General features: G+C 43.9%; 1 protein-coding gene across 2 annotated transcripts in view; it reads right to left on the reverse strand.

Moving 5' to 3' along the window:
• The window catches only part of EPN2 (epsin 2), a 120,524-nt gene that overhangs the window by 81,707 nt on the left and 22,728 nt on the right, over window positions 1-16,089 (reverse strand). Inside the window, exon 1 of one of the 2 annotated variants that reach the window (XM_038762654.1) lies at window positions 695-773. The exons of the other annotated variant lie outside the window; for it this stretch is intronic. The gene's annotated coding sequence lies outside the window, so the exon portion shown is untranslated. Of the gene's footprint in view, window positions 1-694; window positions 774-16,089 lie in introns of those variants that run through there. 2 annotated transcript variants of the gene reach the window in all.

The raw sequence follows: 16,089 nt of genomic DNA on the forward strand, positions 1-16,089 counted from the left end.
TTCAAATTAACCGTTTGAAAACACTGCACTAAATGCTAAGCCATGAAGTGAACTTGGGAACATATACTACTGATGCTTAAAACCTAGCTACAACCAATAATCACACACATTTCAGAGCTGCTCTTCCCAGAGAATAAATGTCAAAACAGCTATGGCCTAGGGTAAAGGGGAATAGGCCCAGGAGTCAGAGGACTTGGTTTCTAATCCTGGCCCTGCCACTTGTCTGCTGAATGACCTTGGGCAAGTCTTAGCTTCTCTGTGCCTATAATCTCAGCCATAAAATGGGGATCAAGACTGCGAGCTCCATGTGAAACCTGGACTGTGTCCAACCTGATGATCTTGTATCCACCCCAGTAGATAGTACAGTGCCTGGCACGTAGTAAGCACTTAACAAATACTATTTTTTTAAAAAAGGCATGTTTGACATTTCTTCTTGTTCAGAGAACTCCAAGGTGATAACCATTCAAGTGCAAAGAGAAAAAACCTAATGGACTTTCTAAACAGACTATTTCTGATGTAATCTAAAATAGAATTAAACTGATCAGTAACATCCCAACCAGGTTACACAATGATATCCTATATTTATCCTCCTTTAAATTTTACCTTCATTTTAAAATTCCTTGATATCAACATATTGAATTCCCATAAAAATAATTTTCAAATACATTTCCAACCATTCATATTTCAACTGTACCTGCTTAAAAGGATGTTTTTGGTCATTTTCCTTTTCAATTCTGTCTGCGGGCAGGCATAAGAGAAGTCACCCAGAAACCTGCCAGCAGAGAAGTTGAGGGAGTAAACTGATAGAAGTTGCTGAGCCCAGAAGAAAATTGAGATGTAAAAAAATAATAATGATGATGATGGCATTTGTTAAGCACTTTAGAGACCTATTAGGGAGGTTCCGAGAGAAGGCGAGCTGGAAGAGTTGGCTGCCTTTGTGGCTCATATTCATTTATTCATTCAATCGAATTTATTGAGCGTTTACTGTGTGCAGAGCACTGTACTAAGCGCTTAGGAAGTACAAGTTTGCAACATGTAGAGATGGTCCCTACCTAACAGTGGGCTCACAGTCTATAAGGGGGAGTCAGACAACAATACAAAACACATTAACAAAATAAAATAAACAGAATAGTAAATATGTACAAGTAAAATAGAGTAATAAATATGTACAAACATATATACAGGTGCTGTGGGGCAGGGAAGAAGGTAAGGCAGGGGGATGGGGAGGGGGAGAGGGAGGAGGGGGCTCAGTGTGGGAAGGCCTCCTGGAGGAGGTGAGCTCTCAGTATGGCTTTGAAGGGAGGAAGAGAGCTAGCTTGGCGGATGGGCAGAGGGAGGGCATTCCAGGCCCAGGGGATGACGTGGGCTGGGGGTCGATGGTGGGACAGGCGAGAACTAGGCCCGGTGAGGAGATTAGCGGCAGAGGAGCGGAGGGTGCGGGCTGGGCTGTTGAAAGAGAGAAGGGAGGTGAGGTAGGAGGGGGCGAGGTGATGGACAGCCTTGAAGCCGAGGGTGAGGAGTTTTTGCCTGATGTGTAGGTTGATCGGTAGCCACTGGAGATTTTTGAGGAAGGGAGTAACATGCCCAGAGCGTTTCTGCACAAAGATGATCTGGGCAGCAGCGTGAAGTATAGATTGAAGTGGGGAGAGGCAGGAGGATGGAAGATCAGAGAGGAGGCTGATGCAGTAATCCAGTCGGGATAGGATGAGGACAGCTCATATGCTTCTGTCCGCTTTAACTACATCCACTTGAACTCTGAGGTGGCACTGAAGTTGGCACTTGCTTTAATGTCAAGGTGTGAAAAAAGTGCGTGTTTCTGTTTGCTTTCAGCTGTGTAAAAAAGTGAAGGCAAGAACAAAAGGAACATGCCACATTCCTGCCTTTGAGGACCTTACAATTTAATAGGAGACGCAAGCAGACAAAAACTACTTAACAGATCAGGAAAGCCAGAGGATCAATAAGGACAGAGCCGGAAGGATGGACACGTGATTTTATGGTGTGACAAACTGCCTTCTGTTTTATTTACTATCTCTTTTCTGGGGACACCTTGTATTTTTGTTGGCCATTCTGGCTGCCACTACACTAATGATTTTAAGGATCAATGAGATCTCTTTCCTCTTCTCTTTTCTGAGCTGAGACAATTTGCTAACATCTTCTAGACTGTGAGCCCACTGTTGGGTAGGGACCGTCTCTATATGATGCCAACTTGTACTTCCCAAGCACTTAGTACAGTGCTCTGCATGCAGTAAGCACTCAATAAATATGATTGAATGAATGAATGAATCCTGAGAATTTGATACTGGTAGCCCCCCCCCCCGCCTCCCCTCCCCCTGACACACACACACACACACACACACACACACACACACACACACAAACACACACACACACACTCCTGGAAAATCAGTATTATCTAAAATTAAGTCTTGGATTAATGAGCATTTAGAAAAACAACCCTTGGGGGAAGGACAACGTGGTTTCTGTAAGAGGAAGTCATGCCTCAACAATCTGCTGGAATTCTTTGAAGAGGTCATTAAGTGGAAAGAGGGAAAAAACAAAGTACATGTAGCACACATATTTTTTTTTCAAAAGGCCCTTAAGTTACACACCAAACGCTTGTTGCTTTTTTTAAGAAAAAAAGATTGTGGGATTGGTGGAAATGGTTTATACTGGATACAGAAGCAGCATGGCTGAGTGGAAAGAGCACGGGCTTTGGAGTCAGAGTTCATGGGTTCAAATCCTGGCTCCGCCAATTGTCAACTGTGTGACTTTGGGCAAGGCACTTAACTTCTCTGGGCCTCAGTTACCTCATCTGTAAAATGGGGATTAAGACTGTGAGTCCCCTATGGGACAAACCAATCACCTTGTAACCTCTCCAGTGCTCAGAACAATGCTTTGCACATAGTAAGCACTTAATAAGCACTTCTAGACTGTGAGCTCACTGTTGGGTAGGGACCGTCTCTATATGTTGCCAACTTGTACTTCCCAAGTGCTTAGTACAGTGCTCTGCACACAGTAAGCGCTCAATAAATACAACTGAATGAATGAATGAACGATAGAAAGCTGGCTAAAAGGAAACAAAGGGTAAATGGCCACTTTGGGGGATGGAAACGTATAAAATGTGTCACCCTCCAGGGATCGGTGCTAAGATTGGTGCTCTTAGCATCTTCATAAATGATTCAAAATGTAGGAGAGTGCAGGGAAATCTCCCAAATTTTCAAATGGCATTCAGTTCTGTCAGATGTATGTGAGCAGCAGTATGTCCAGATAAAACCAAGGGGTCAAGATGTTAGCAAATTGTCACGGCTCAGAAAAGAGGAAAGAGATCTCATTGATCCTTAAAATCATTAGTGCAGTGGCAGCCAGAATGGCCAACAAAAATTATTATTAACCTGATTTTCTTGTATCCATCCCAGTGCTTAGTTCAATGTCTGGCACATAATAATAATAATAATAATAATAATAATAATAATAATAATAATAATAGCATTTATTAAGCACTTACTATGTGCAAAGCACTGTTCTAAGCGCGGGGGAGGTTACAAGGTGATCAGGTTGTCCCATGGTGGGGGGCTCACTGTCAATCCCCATTTTACAGATGAGGTAACTGAGGCACAGAGAAGTTAAGTTACTTGCCCAAAGTCACACAGCTGGCAATTGGTGGAGCCAGAATTTGAACCCATGACCTCTGACTCCAAAGCCCGTGCTCTTTCCATTGAGCCACGCTGCTTCACATAGTAAGTACTTAACAAATATCATAATTCTTATTATTATTAGGAAAGGGAGAAGGGGATGAGGGGCTCTGGAGAGAGCAGGCTTCAAAGAGAGGATCAGCCCTTCCTTGATCTCTCTCTTTTTTTAAAAAATGATATTTGTTACTATGTGCCAGGCATTGTACTTAAGTGCTTGTACTTGTTTTGATATCTGTCTCCCCCCTTCTAGACTGTTGGCCTGTTGTGGGCAGGGATTGTCTCTCTTCATTGCTGAATTGCCCTTTCCAAGTGCTTAGTACAGTGCTCTGCACACAGTAAGCACTCAATAAATACAATTGAATGAATGAAGTGCTGGGGTATATACAAGCTAATCAGGTTGAACACAGTCCATGGCCCCCATGGGGCTCCCAGTCAATCCCCATTTTACAAATGAGGTAACTGGGGCACAGAGAACTGAAGTGACTTACCCAAGTTCACAGAGCAGACAAGTGACAGAGCCAAGATTAGAAGCCAGGACCTTCAGACTCCCAAGCCCAAGCTCTATCCACTAGGCCAAGCTGTTTCTCTGTTAATCTTCTCTTTCCTTCTCTGCTAGGAGAGTAGGTGGGATGACAAGAAGTGGGCACAACAAGAGAAAGGAAGAGTAAACCAACTAAAAGAGAATAAAGCAAAGGAGGACACACAGCTTCACCAGGAGTGAATCAGGAGGCTGGGACTGGATGAAGAAAGAAAGAGGGGAAAGAGGAAGAAAGCTGGTAGGAGGACAGAAAAGAAAAAGTGCAGGAAAAAGGAGAAAAAAAAAAACACAAAATGAACAGGGAGAGAACATCTGATCTGATGGATTCTGTGCTGCAACTACAGTCTTCTAAAAGCCCAAGGCTGCTTAGGGATGAAAAGCAAAATGCTCACAGTGGGGAAGTGAGGGGGAGTTAAGGGAGCATGGAAATAAAATAAATACTTCGAGAGACAGGAAAACCCAAGTCAAATGATAACCCACCCGAAAATATGCTTACAGAGAAAAAAAAAAAAACAGTCAGCACAAGAAACCAAGTCAAAAACAATGAAGGGGAGAAACCACTTTTTATGCAGGAAGCAAGGAAAGAAAAGGGTATTTGACAGAGAAGCACGACAACAACACAGTTTGTGTCATTTGTGCTAAAAGTGGGCATTTCCACCACTGCTAAATACAATTTAAGTAGAAGAATACTTTAACAAAGAGTTGTTTTAGCAACTATCTAGACTGTAAGCTCCTTGTGGGCAGCGGATATGTCTACCAACTCTTATAATGTACTCTCTCAAGCACTTACTACAGTGCTCTGCTAAATAACAAGCGTTCAATATATCCCCTTTGATTAATCATAAACTCATTCTCTGGAGAGGTTAAAATGCTCTTCCATAGCTTTTTCCCTAAGCATTTTGATTAGGATACTATTAGGCAACTCTCTTCTTAAAATCTGTCTAGACAACAGTTCACAGTGCAATTTGGAAGAAACCACTGTACACATCCTTGTGGCACTGATCAAGGTGTGTGTGAACTAAAACCCGGGTTTACCAAGAACACAAACTTCAGGTTATGGGGAAATGAGTGTACTTGTTTAAATGACAAGATCTTCAATGTTATTGCAAATGGCTGTGCCTTTTTTTATTTGATCATGGCTAGAAATTTGGAAACTGCACTTGGGTTAGTTATCTTGTCTTCCTTCCCCACAGCACCTGTATATATGTTTGTACATATTTATTACTCTATTTATTTTACTTGTACATATCTATTCTATTTATTTTATTTTGTTAATATGTTTGGTTTGGTTCTCTGTCTCCCCCTTCTAGACTGTGAGCCCACTGTTGGGTAGGGACTGTCTCTATATGTTGCCAACTCGTACTTCCCAAGTGCTTAGTACAGTGCTCTGCACACAGTAAGCGCTCAATAAATACGATTGATTGATTGTCTGTTTCATCTTGAACCAATGTCAGCACAATACCAATCTGTGCATACAGGGGGTTAATATTTTGATAATTTGAAGAAAATTTTTTAGATTTTACCACATTTAACCCAATTTCTATTAAAATTTAGACTTTAAGCACCCCAAAACTAAATTTTTTTAAGTTAGCGTTTTTAACTTTTTCACCACCAAAACGGATCTAAGTTGATTCATGAGTTTAAGTTGACTTAGCAAAACTAGGACAGAAAAATAATAATGATGGTATTTGTTAAGAGCTTACTACATGCCTAGCACTGTTTTAAGCGCTGGAGGAGATACAAGGTTACCAGGTCATCCCAGGTGGGGCTCACAGTCTTAATCCCCATTTTACAGATGAGGTCACTGAGGCACAGAGAAGTGAAGTGACTTGCCTAAAGTCACACAGCTGACAAGTGGCAGGGCCGGAATTGGAACCCATGACCTCTGATTCCAAAGCCCGGGCTCTTAATAATAATAATAATAATAATGATGATGGCATTTATTAAGCACTTAATATGTGCAAAAGCCACGCTGAGCATTTCTGCGATGCATTCCCAGAACTCCACTGTGGTCAATATGAACATTTGTGTATTTTGGAATATATCTAGAAATTTTGATTGTTTTTAAATGTTAGAATTTTTTTTTTCTGGGGGGATTTCCCTTCTTTCCACTCTGTGGAGCCTGGAGTTTCCGTGGGTAGCTGTGATACTCGTCACATTTTGCTTATCTCTTGTGGACCGTGTCATCATTTTTCACGCTTCAATACACCCGGACTCACCACAAAACCGAAATTAGGATATCGTTAAGTCTGATTGCCCAAAACACAGCTGTCTTAGTATCGCTATATTTCTCAGTAGTCGTGATGACAAACGATTGTTTTCTCATTCGCAAATATTATTGAAGAAACACCTCCCAGGCAGATATTATTTAATATTCATCGTAAAACTCAAGGGCTAAAGAACAAAATTAAGCTTGTTTAAACTGAATTTAAAAGATAAAACCTAATTACTCTGAAATTACCTCATTTTTGACTCCAAAAGCCGACACCTTAATGAAAACACCCATACATTCTGAATAACCATTTGCATGCACATGTGCGTGTGTCTCGAGAACAATCACAACTCAAGACTACTCAGTATCTGGCATGGTCGGACACATCATCGTGGAATATTGTCAGGATCAATCGGTCAATAAATACTACAGATTGCTTACCATACCTGTACCAAGCACTTGGGAGAAAACAACAGAATAATATAACAGACACATCCCTGCCCACAATGAGCTTACAATCTAGAGGGATCTTGGCAAATCAATCACTCGCTGGTTTTATTGAGTGCTAGGTGCAAATTTATCAGATAAATCATCTTAAAAATGGCTATCAGCCTAAGTTGGTGGGCAGCAAAGATGATGTCTGCTGTGTCCCACTGTGGTCTGAGGTTACATTTTGATTCTGGTAATGGATCAATTAATTGATGGAATCTATCGCATGGCCTAGTGGAGAGAGCCCTGGCCTGGGAATCAGAAGGAACTGGGTTCTAATCCTGACTCTGTCACTTGTCTGCTGTGTGATCTTAGGTAAGTCACTTCGCTTCTCTGAGCCTGTTACCTCATCTGTAAAATGGGGATTAAGACTGTGAGCCCCATGTGGGACAGGAACTGTGTCCAACCTGATAAGCTTGTATCTACCCCAGCGCTTAGAACAGTGCTTGACCCATAGTAAGCATTTAACAAATACCATTATTATTATTATTACTATGTACTATGCACTTAACGCATGGTGAATAATGTTCTTCAGTTGTAGATCACGGAATACTCTGGCTAGGATCTTGTCAGCAACGGAGAATAGTGAGAGAAGGAGAAGGATGTTGTATCTGTGAAGTGCTGACTTTATGCCAAGCACCTTACTAAATACAAGAAAGGGGTTCAAGGATATTGAATAGGCTATGGTACCTGGCCCCTGGGGGAGACACAATGTATAAGGTGAGTGGCAGACAGGAAGAATGAGGAAAAACACAATGACAAAGGAATAATTGGACAAATTCAGCACTCTATTAGTACATTCCTCAGGCTCTTCACATCCAGAATGGACAATCCTTGGCCCAAATAAGCTCAACTGTTCCACCATTCTGAATTTTGGAAACACAGGCTTAAAACTGCCTCACTTCCCCATGACAGGTATTCTTCTTGGAAATGGGTGGGTGGGAAGGGAGGGAGAGATGCTGTGGTCTCAGGAACTGCCCCTTGATCTGGGGGCTCAGGGCCACAATAGTTTTCAAAGTCATAGCCCTCCCAGGCAGAAACTCCTCACCCTGGGCTTCAAGGCTGTCCATCATCTCGCCCCCTCCTCCCTCACCTCCCTTCTCTCCTTTTCCAGCCCAGCCCGCACCCTCCGCTCCTCCGCCGCTAATCTCCTCACCATACCTCGTTCTCGCCTGTCCCGCCATCGACCCCCGGCCCACGTCATCCCCCGGGCCTGGAATGCCCTCCCTCTGCCCATCTGCCAAGCTAGCTCTCGTCCTCCCTTCAAGGCCCTGCTGAGAGCTCACCTCCTCCAGGAGGCCTTCCCAGACTGAGCCCCTTCCTTCCTCTCCCCCTCGACCCCCTCTTCATCCCCCCCATCTTACCTCCTTCCCTTCCCCACAGCACCTGTATATATGTATATATGTTTGTACATATTTATTACTATATTTATTTATTTATTTTACCTGTACATTGCTATTCTATTTATTTTATTTTGTTAGTATGTCTGGTTTTGTTCTCTGTCTCCCCCTTTTAGACTGTGAGCCCACTGTTGGGTAGGGACTGTCTCTATATGTTGCCAATTTGTACTTCCCAAGCGCTTAGTACAGTGCTCTGCACATAGTAAGCGCTCAATAAATACGATTGATGATTGATGATGATGATTCCTCCAGTGTTCCCTTTCTGTGCAGAAAATCCCCTTCCAGGCTGGTATTCCATAGATCCAGGAGTTTTGCCATTCCCGTGGCTCTCTTCGCAGGGGTTGACCGGTGACTTTGACCTCAAAGATGGAAGGTGGATTAAGGAGACAATTGAAGTTCTGTTGCCATTTCTTTAAGATTCCTTCTTTGCCTTGTGTGACGTGGATAAAGAGCCACTGCCACCATTCAGGAGAGTGGTGGTGGGGCGTAGGTCTGCAGACTCTCTGTGGAGATGAATGGAAGTCCTTAGTTTGGTTTCGGTCTGCTTAGTGTAGTTTCTCTTCAACCTTGGCATCCTACCACTTGCTTTTTATAGCTCATTCTGGATTCCACGATTTAGTCCCAGATATGCATCCCTTTTCTCAGGGTTGCAAGGATTTGCCTGGTGTTGTTCTATTGTTTGTTTCACCACAAGTAGCTCTTAGTCCTTTCTCTCTTTTTGTTTTTTCTTCCTGATAGCATTCACATTCTTAAAGGCTGCCTGGAAGCCTGTATTCCCAAGGTACCCTAATCATCAGTCACAGTGACAGAGGCAGATTGGGTTTCTTGCCTTAATAGGGCTGCTTTGTTGTTGCCCATGAAGTTCCTGGCACATTTCTTCCTTCCCTGGGAATTTGACATCTGATCACCTGGGTGGTTTGGATATTTCTTTGGGTACATTTCAGCCGACATACCAGGAGTTGAGAGAACGGCACACGGTGCAATACATAGCAGGATTAATAAAGATACCTTTCAGGTCTTGCTGGCAGACAGTGATACCGGTGCTTTAAACTCTGTAAATGCTCTTAATGACACACGTAATGAAACAAAATAATAACTGCAGCATATGTTAAGTGCTTACTATATGACAGGCACTGTACTAAGCGCTGGAGTGATTACCAGCAAATTGAGTTGGACACAGTCCCTGTCCCACGTGGGGCTCACAGTCTCAATCCTCATTTTGCAGATGAGGTAACTGGGGCACAGAGAAGTGAAGTGACTTGCCTAAGGTCACACAGCAGTCAAGTGGCAGAGCTGGGATTAGAACCTATGACTTTCTGACTCCCGGGCCCGGGCTCTATCCACTAAGCCATGCCTATTCTCCATCTCAAATGACACGGCATTTCAGAGACAGAAGTCAGCAATGGAAGGCGGGTCGTCTTGGGGCGCGGCAATTAGAAACGGGGAGACTGTCTTGGAGCTCAAAATGAGAGTGACTCCAAAAGAGTGAAATAAACACAAGTTTCATCCAGCAGGGGTGACAATGATGGTGGAAACATCTCCTGTGAAAAGGCAAATGGGACTTGTGCCGGTCACAAACTTTAAGACCGATAATTTGGGCAGAGGGATTATAGTCTGTATATAGATTATAGACTTCGTAGATTGTAAAGTCCTCGTGGGCAGGAATCACATCTCCCAACTCTGCTGTATTGTGCTTCCCAAGCGCTTAGTACAGTGCTGTACAGTCAGTAAAGTTCAATAAACGCTACTGAGTGATACAGTGCTAGTAATAGTCCTGCCATTCATGTCCTGTTGGGCAGTGAATTCATTGAGTAGGCAGGGAGGGAGACAACACACTGTGAAATGCACACCAGAATTTTACATACAGTACCACTTAGGCCGAGAGGACTGCAGCATTGTAACAATGCTGTGCCACTGTGCCCAATTAATGTGGTTGCCAGGGTACCTGCCTAGTAGCCGCTGTAGTCTCTGCTGCCTGCATTAGCCGGCTATTTTCATTCATTCAATCGCATTTATTGAGCACTTACTGTGTGCAAAGCACTGTACTAAGTTCATTCATTCATTCATTCAATTGTATTTATTGAGCGCTTACTGTGTGCAGAGCACTGTACTAAGCGCTTGGGAAGTACAAGTTGGCAACATATAGAGATGGTCCCTACCCAACAACGGGCTCACAGTCTAGAAGGGGGAGACAAACAAAACAAAACATGTGGACAGGTGTCAAGTCATCAGAATAAATAGAAGTAAAGCTAGATGCACATAACAAAATAAATAGAATAGTAAATATGTACAAGTAAAATAAATAGAGTAATAAATCTGTACAAACATATATACAGGTGCTGTGGGGAGGGGAAGGAGGTAGGGTGGGGGGGTGGAGAGGGGGAGAGGAAAGAGGGGGCTCAGTCTGGGAAGGCCTCCTGGAGGAGGTGAGCTCTCAGTAGGGCTTTGAAGGGAGGAAGAGAGCTAGCTTGGTGGATGTGCGGAGGGAGGGCGTTCCAGGCCAGGGGGAGGACGTGGGCCGGAGGTCGACGGCGGGACAGGTGAGAACGAGGCACAGTGAGGAGGTTAGCGGTGGCCGAGGAGCGGAGGCTGCGGGCTGGGCTGGAGAAGGAAAGAAGGGAGGTGAAGTAGGAGGGGGCGAGGTGATGGACAGCCTTGAGGCCGAGAGTGAGGAGTTTTTGCCTGATGCGTAGGTTGAAAGTGCCTGGGACAATACAATATAACAACAAATGGACACATTCATGCCCACAACGAGCTCACAGTCTAGAGGAGGAGTCAGATATTAATATAAATAGATATATAAATTACAGATATATACAGATCTATACATATGTGCTGTGGGGTTGGGAGGGAGGATGAATGAAGGAGCAAGTTAGAGCTGCGCAGAAGGGAATGGAAAAGAGGAGAGGAGGGCTTAGTCAGGGAGGGCTTCTTGGAGGAGCTGTGCCTTCAAAAAGGCTATGAAGTGGGGGAGAGCAATTATCTGTCTGATAAGATTTTCAGGATTTCTACTGAGCCTGTCTAGCACGAGACACCTGAGATGGCTCTTGGGTTAGAAACCTCTCTGACTGATGCTATCTCCCCGGGAGGCATTCCCCTACCATTCGTGAATAATGAATTCAACTGTGCAGACAATGATCATCTTGACGTGCATCTTGACAGGCAGGGGAGGGTAACAATCAACCAATCAATGGTACTTATTGAGCACTTACTGTGTGCAGAGCACTAAAGCGCTTGGGAAAATATGACAAAACAGAGTGGTAGATATGATCCCTGCCCATGAGGGGCTTACAGACTACAGGGGGAGACAGACACTAAAACAAATTTTCATTTCTCCTATGGCCACATCATCTTTTCCCCCCCTAGACTGTAGGCTCATTGTGAGCAGGGAATTTCTGAGGAGTGGGGAGATATGGACCTGAAGACTTTTCAGAAAAATGACCTGGGCAGCAAAGTGGAGTGCAGACTGAAGAAGACAGAGACAGGATGCAAGGAACTCAGCGAGGAGACTGATGCAGTAATCAAGATGGAAAATGTCGAGTGTTTGGATCAGCACAGCGGCAATTTGAGTGGAGAGTGTACTCTCCCCCAAGCACTTAGTACAGTGCTCTGCACGCAGTAAGTGCTCAATAAATACAATAGATTGACTGATTGATGGGGAAACAGTAGCATTACGGGCAGGGGACGTATTTACCAACTCTGTTGTACTCTCCCAGGTGCTTTGTACAGTGCTCTGCACATAGTAAGCACTCAATAAACATGATTGATTATAAGAATATTTACATAAGTGTTGTGGGGTCGGGACATTGCCAAGCGCCCAGTCAAAGCAAAGGGGAGAGTGGATAGGGGAAATAATGGGCTTTATCTGGGAAGGCCTCTTGTGGGAGGTGTGATTTTCGGGGGGTTTTCAAGGTGGGGAGAGTAATGGATTGTTGGATATGAAGCGGGAGGGCGTTCCAGGCCTAAGGGAGAACGTGGGCAAGGGTTTAGTGGCACCACAGATGAGATCGTGGTACAGAGAGTGTAGGTTGGCATTAGAGGAGCAGAGTGGGTGGGGTGGTTAGTAGCACAAATAAATTAGGGAGGTTAGGTAAGAGGAAGAGAGCTGATTGGGTGTCTTAAAACTGATGTTAAGAAGCTTGTTTAATGCGGAGGGGGATAGGCAACCACTGGAAGTTTTTGAGGAGTGGAAAGATATGGACCCTAAGGTTTATCCAAAAAATGATCTGGGCAGGGGAGTGGGGTGCAGACTGGAGAAGGCAGAGACAGGAATTAAGGAAGTCAGCAAGGAAGCTGATGCAGTAATCAAGATGGAAAATGTTGAGTGCTCGGATCAGCATGGTGACAATTTCGATGGAGAGGAAGGGTGGATTCTTGTGATGTTGTGAAAGTAGAACCGACAGGATTTGGTAACAGATTGAACATGTGGGTTGAATGAGCAAGAAGAATTGAGGATAATGCCTAGGTAACAGGTTTGTGAGACAGGGAGAACGGTGATGCTGTCTGAAGTGATGGGAAAGTCAAGGGGAGGAGAGGGTTTGGGTGGGAAGGTGAGGAGTTCTATTTTGGACATGTTAAGTAGGAGATGTCAGTGGGCTATCCCAGTTGAGCTGAGTTGCGTTGAGAGGAAATATGAGACTGCAGAGAAGGAGAGAGATAGGGGCTGGAGAAGCAGATTTGGGAATCATCTGCAAAGAGATGGCAGCTGAAGCCACAGGAGTGAATGAGGTTTCCAAAGGAGTAAGTGTGAATGAAGAACAGAAGGAGACCCAGAATTGAGCCTTGAGGGATCCTCACAGTTAGAGGGTGGGAGGCAGAAGAGGAGCCTACAGAAAAGACTGAGAAGGAGCGGTCACAGAGACAGAACAAGGAAAGGACTGTTTCGGTGAAGACAAGGTTATATAATGTTTCCAGAAGGCAGCAGAAGGGAGGAGTGGTATGGAGTACTGGCCGTCGGATTTGGCAAGAAGGACATTGGTGCCTTTAAAGTGGTGAAGCCACAGAAGCCAGATTGCAGGAGGTCAAGGAGAGAGTTGGAGGGGAAGAAGTGGCGGCCGCAAGTGTGTAAAACTTACTCCAGCAGTTTGGGGAGGAACGAAGGGGGAAGATGGGGTGATAACTGAATAGGATGGGGGCTACATGGGCATGCTTGAAAACAGTGAGGGAGGAACGACTGGAAAGTGAGTGGTTGAAGAGGGTGATGAGGGAGGGAAGAGGGGAGGCAACTGCTTTATGGAGAAGGGATGGGTTTAGAAGCACAGGTGGAGGGGGGAGGAATTGAGAGGCAGAGGGAGATTTCTTCTTGAGGTATTGTTGGGAAGGAGAGGAAAGGCATAGAGGGGGCTGGAGGGGAAAATTTACGCTGACAATGAACTAACATGGCCAGGGCAAGAGATTTGTTGGGGGGGGGGGGGTTAAGGAGGGAGCTAAAATCTGGAACCTCTGCCCACCATCTCGAAATACATGCTGTTGGCTACATGTGAAATGGGTAAGCATGTAACAGTGTCTCAGATCAACCCATCGCTACTACAACAAAATAAATCAACTGTGTGCCCTAATAAAGGTGAGTTCTCCCTTTCCCTTCCCACCAACCCTTAACTACAGTGCTTTGTAAGCAAGCAGCCAACAGTGGTCTCTCAGTGGCTAAAGATACAGAAGGGATTTTTGGCAGTACCTTTTGAAAACACATTGCTCACAACAATTGAGAAAGGGCTTAGAAAATATGCCCTACTATTTTTTCAGTGCATGGTGCAAAAGAGGTTATATTTTCAGTGATCCGTGAGGAAGGAACCTCACAATCAGCAATACCATCTTCAAATATCAATGGCATTTTTGTGTGCTTACTGTGGGAAGAGCACTGAACTAAGCACTTGAGAGAGTACAATACCACAGAGTTGGTAGACATGATCCCTGCACCCAAGGAACTTAGTCTAGTGGCAAGACAGGCTCAATAAATTATTTGTTCATATTAATGTCTATCTCCCCCTCTAGACTAAGCACGCTATGGGCAGGGAATGTGTCTGCTGATTTTGTTGTATTGTACTCTCCCAAGAGCTTATTACAGTGTCTGTAAATAGAAAGTGCTCAGTAAATACTACTGATTGATTAACAGGAGTTTGTTTTAAGGTATATTCTTCAACATCCCAACTTGGAATTTCCCCAACTACTGAGCAGGATGATGAAAAACAGAATATCTACAGCTGAACGAATCTCTGTGTGAAGCCAGGAAATAAGTTCCTTTCTTCTGAAAGCAAACTCCTCTTAAGGATCCAGAAAGACAAAAAAAACCCCAAAAATAAAACCAACAAAAAACAAAATTCCAGAAAAGACACAATAATTGTCCACTTTTGGAAAGACTGTGAGAGCCTCCTTAAGCATCTCCTCCCACTTGTTGAAGACTCCTTTATAAAAATTTGTATTTACGTGTTTACTACATGCCAAGTATGGTACTAAGCACCAAGGTAGAGATAAGGCAATATGGTCAGATACAGTACCTGTCCCAGATGGGGCTCAAAGTCTAAGAGGGAGAACAGGAACTGAATCCCCATTTTACAGATAAGGAAACTGAGGCACAGAGAACTCAAGTGTCACTCAACAAGGGAGTAGAACCCAGGTCCTCTGAGTCCCAGGCCTGTGCTCTTAGTACTAGGCCACACTGCTTCCTCAATAAGTGTGATTTTATATATTCCTTCCAGAATATGTGGTTTTAGGAAATCCAGAGCAGACAGTAAGATTTTCATTGTTATCTAGCTCCTGGAAATGAGTTGGGACGATACAATTCTCTACAGAGCCTTCTACCATTTAAAACACTTGGACTAAGTTAATCAAAAAGTTGTAGAGAAGACCTACTGTTTGCTTAGTCTGGGATGAGCCACAGGTGATGATTCATAACAACAGGTTAAGACAGAAGTCAAAGACGCGTCATATCTCAAACACAAAATACATTCAACCACGGTGATAAATTAGCTTCATTTAGCTGTAAGTTTATCAAATAGATAATGACCTGCTTAATCCTAGCCAACCTGGACCCAGAATCCATTGCCCAAACATGAGTCATGGAACCTTAGTCTGACAATGATGCTGTATGCGTTCACTCAGAAGTACAATCTTCCATCATCAAAATCTTTTCTGAAGTACAAGATAAAACGGGATTGACACAATACGCAGAAGACCTAGATTACTTTTCAACAAGCTCTCGTTGAGCATTTCCCAGTTCTGACAATTTGTGTTAGAGGCAAGACTCTAGAGAATATTGAACCTTTCCTGTGCCATGAAAGCTATTTTTCACAGATGACTGACATGAATGAAGAAATTCAATACCGACTCAAAAATGCTAGCACACCCTCTGGTAACCTGAGAAAATGAATTTAAAATTGGGATGTGATATCTAAAACCAAACTTACAGTCTGTCAGCATCAGCATTTACTACTTATTGTGTGCAGAGCGTTCACTGCAAAACCCGTTTAGGAACAAACAATGCAAGAGGCCTCTGTCTGGTGGAGACACAAATTACAAACACTCAGAAGGAACAAAGAAGAAGAGAACAGACACAAATGGCATGGTAAAAACCAAAGCACACATTAAGCAAATGAGAGGCTGGATCAAAGATATGAGAGGGGAAAGAGAGTCAAAGAGGATTTCAAAACTGTGAGCTTCCACAACAGGGAGGGTGGTGTCCTAGACCACTGTGGGAAAATAAGGAAGAGGAGCAGGGTTAGGAGGGTCAGTCTCCTCTCTGATCGCCCATCCTCCTGTCTC

The sequence above is a fragment of the Tachyglossus aculeatus genome, chromosome 21 (assembly GCF_015852505.1).
Source record: "Tachyglossus aculeatus isolate mTacAcu1 chromosome 21, mTacAcu1.pri, whole genome shotgun sequence".
NCBI classification, from domain to species: domain Eukaryota; kingdom Metazoa; phylum Chordata; class Mammalia; order Monotremata; family Tachyglossidae; genus Tachyglossus; species Tachyglossus aculeatus.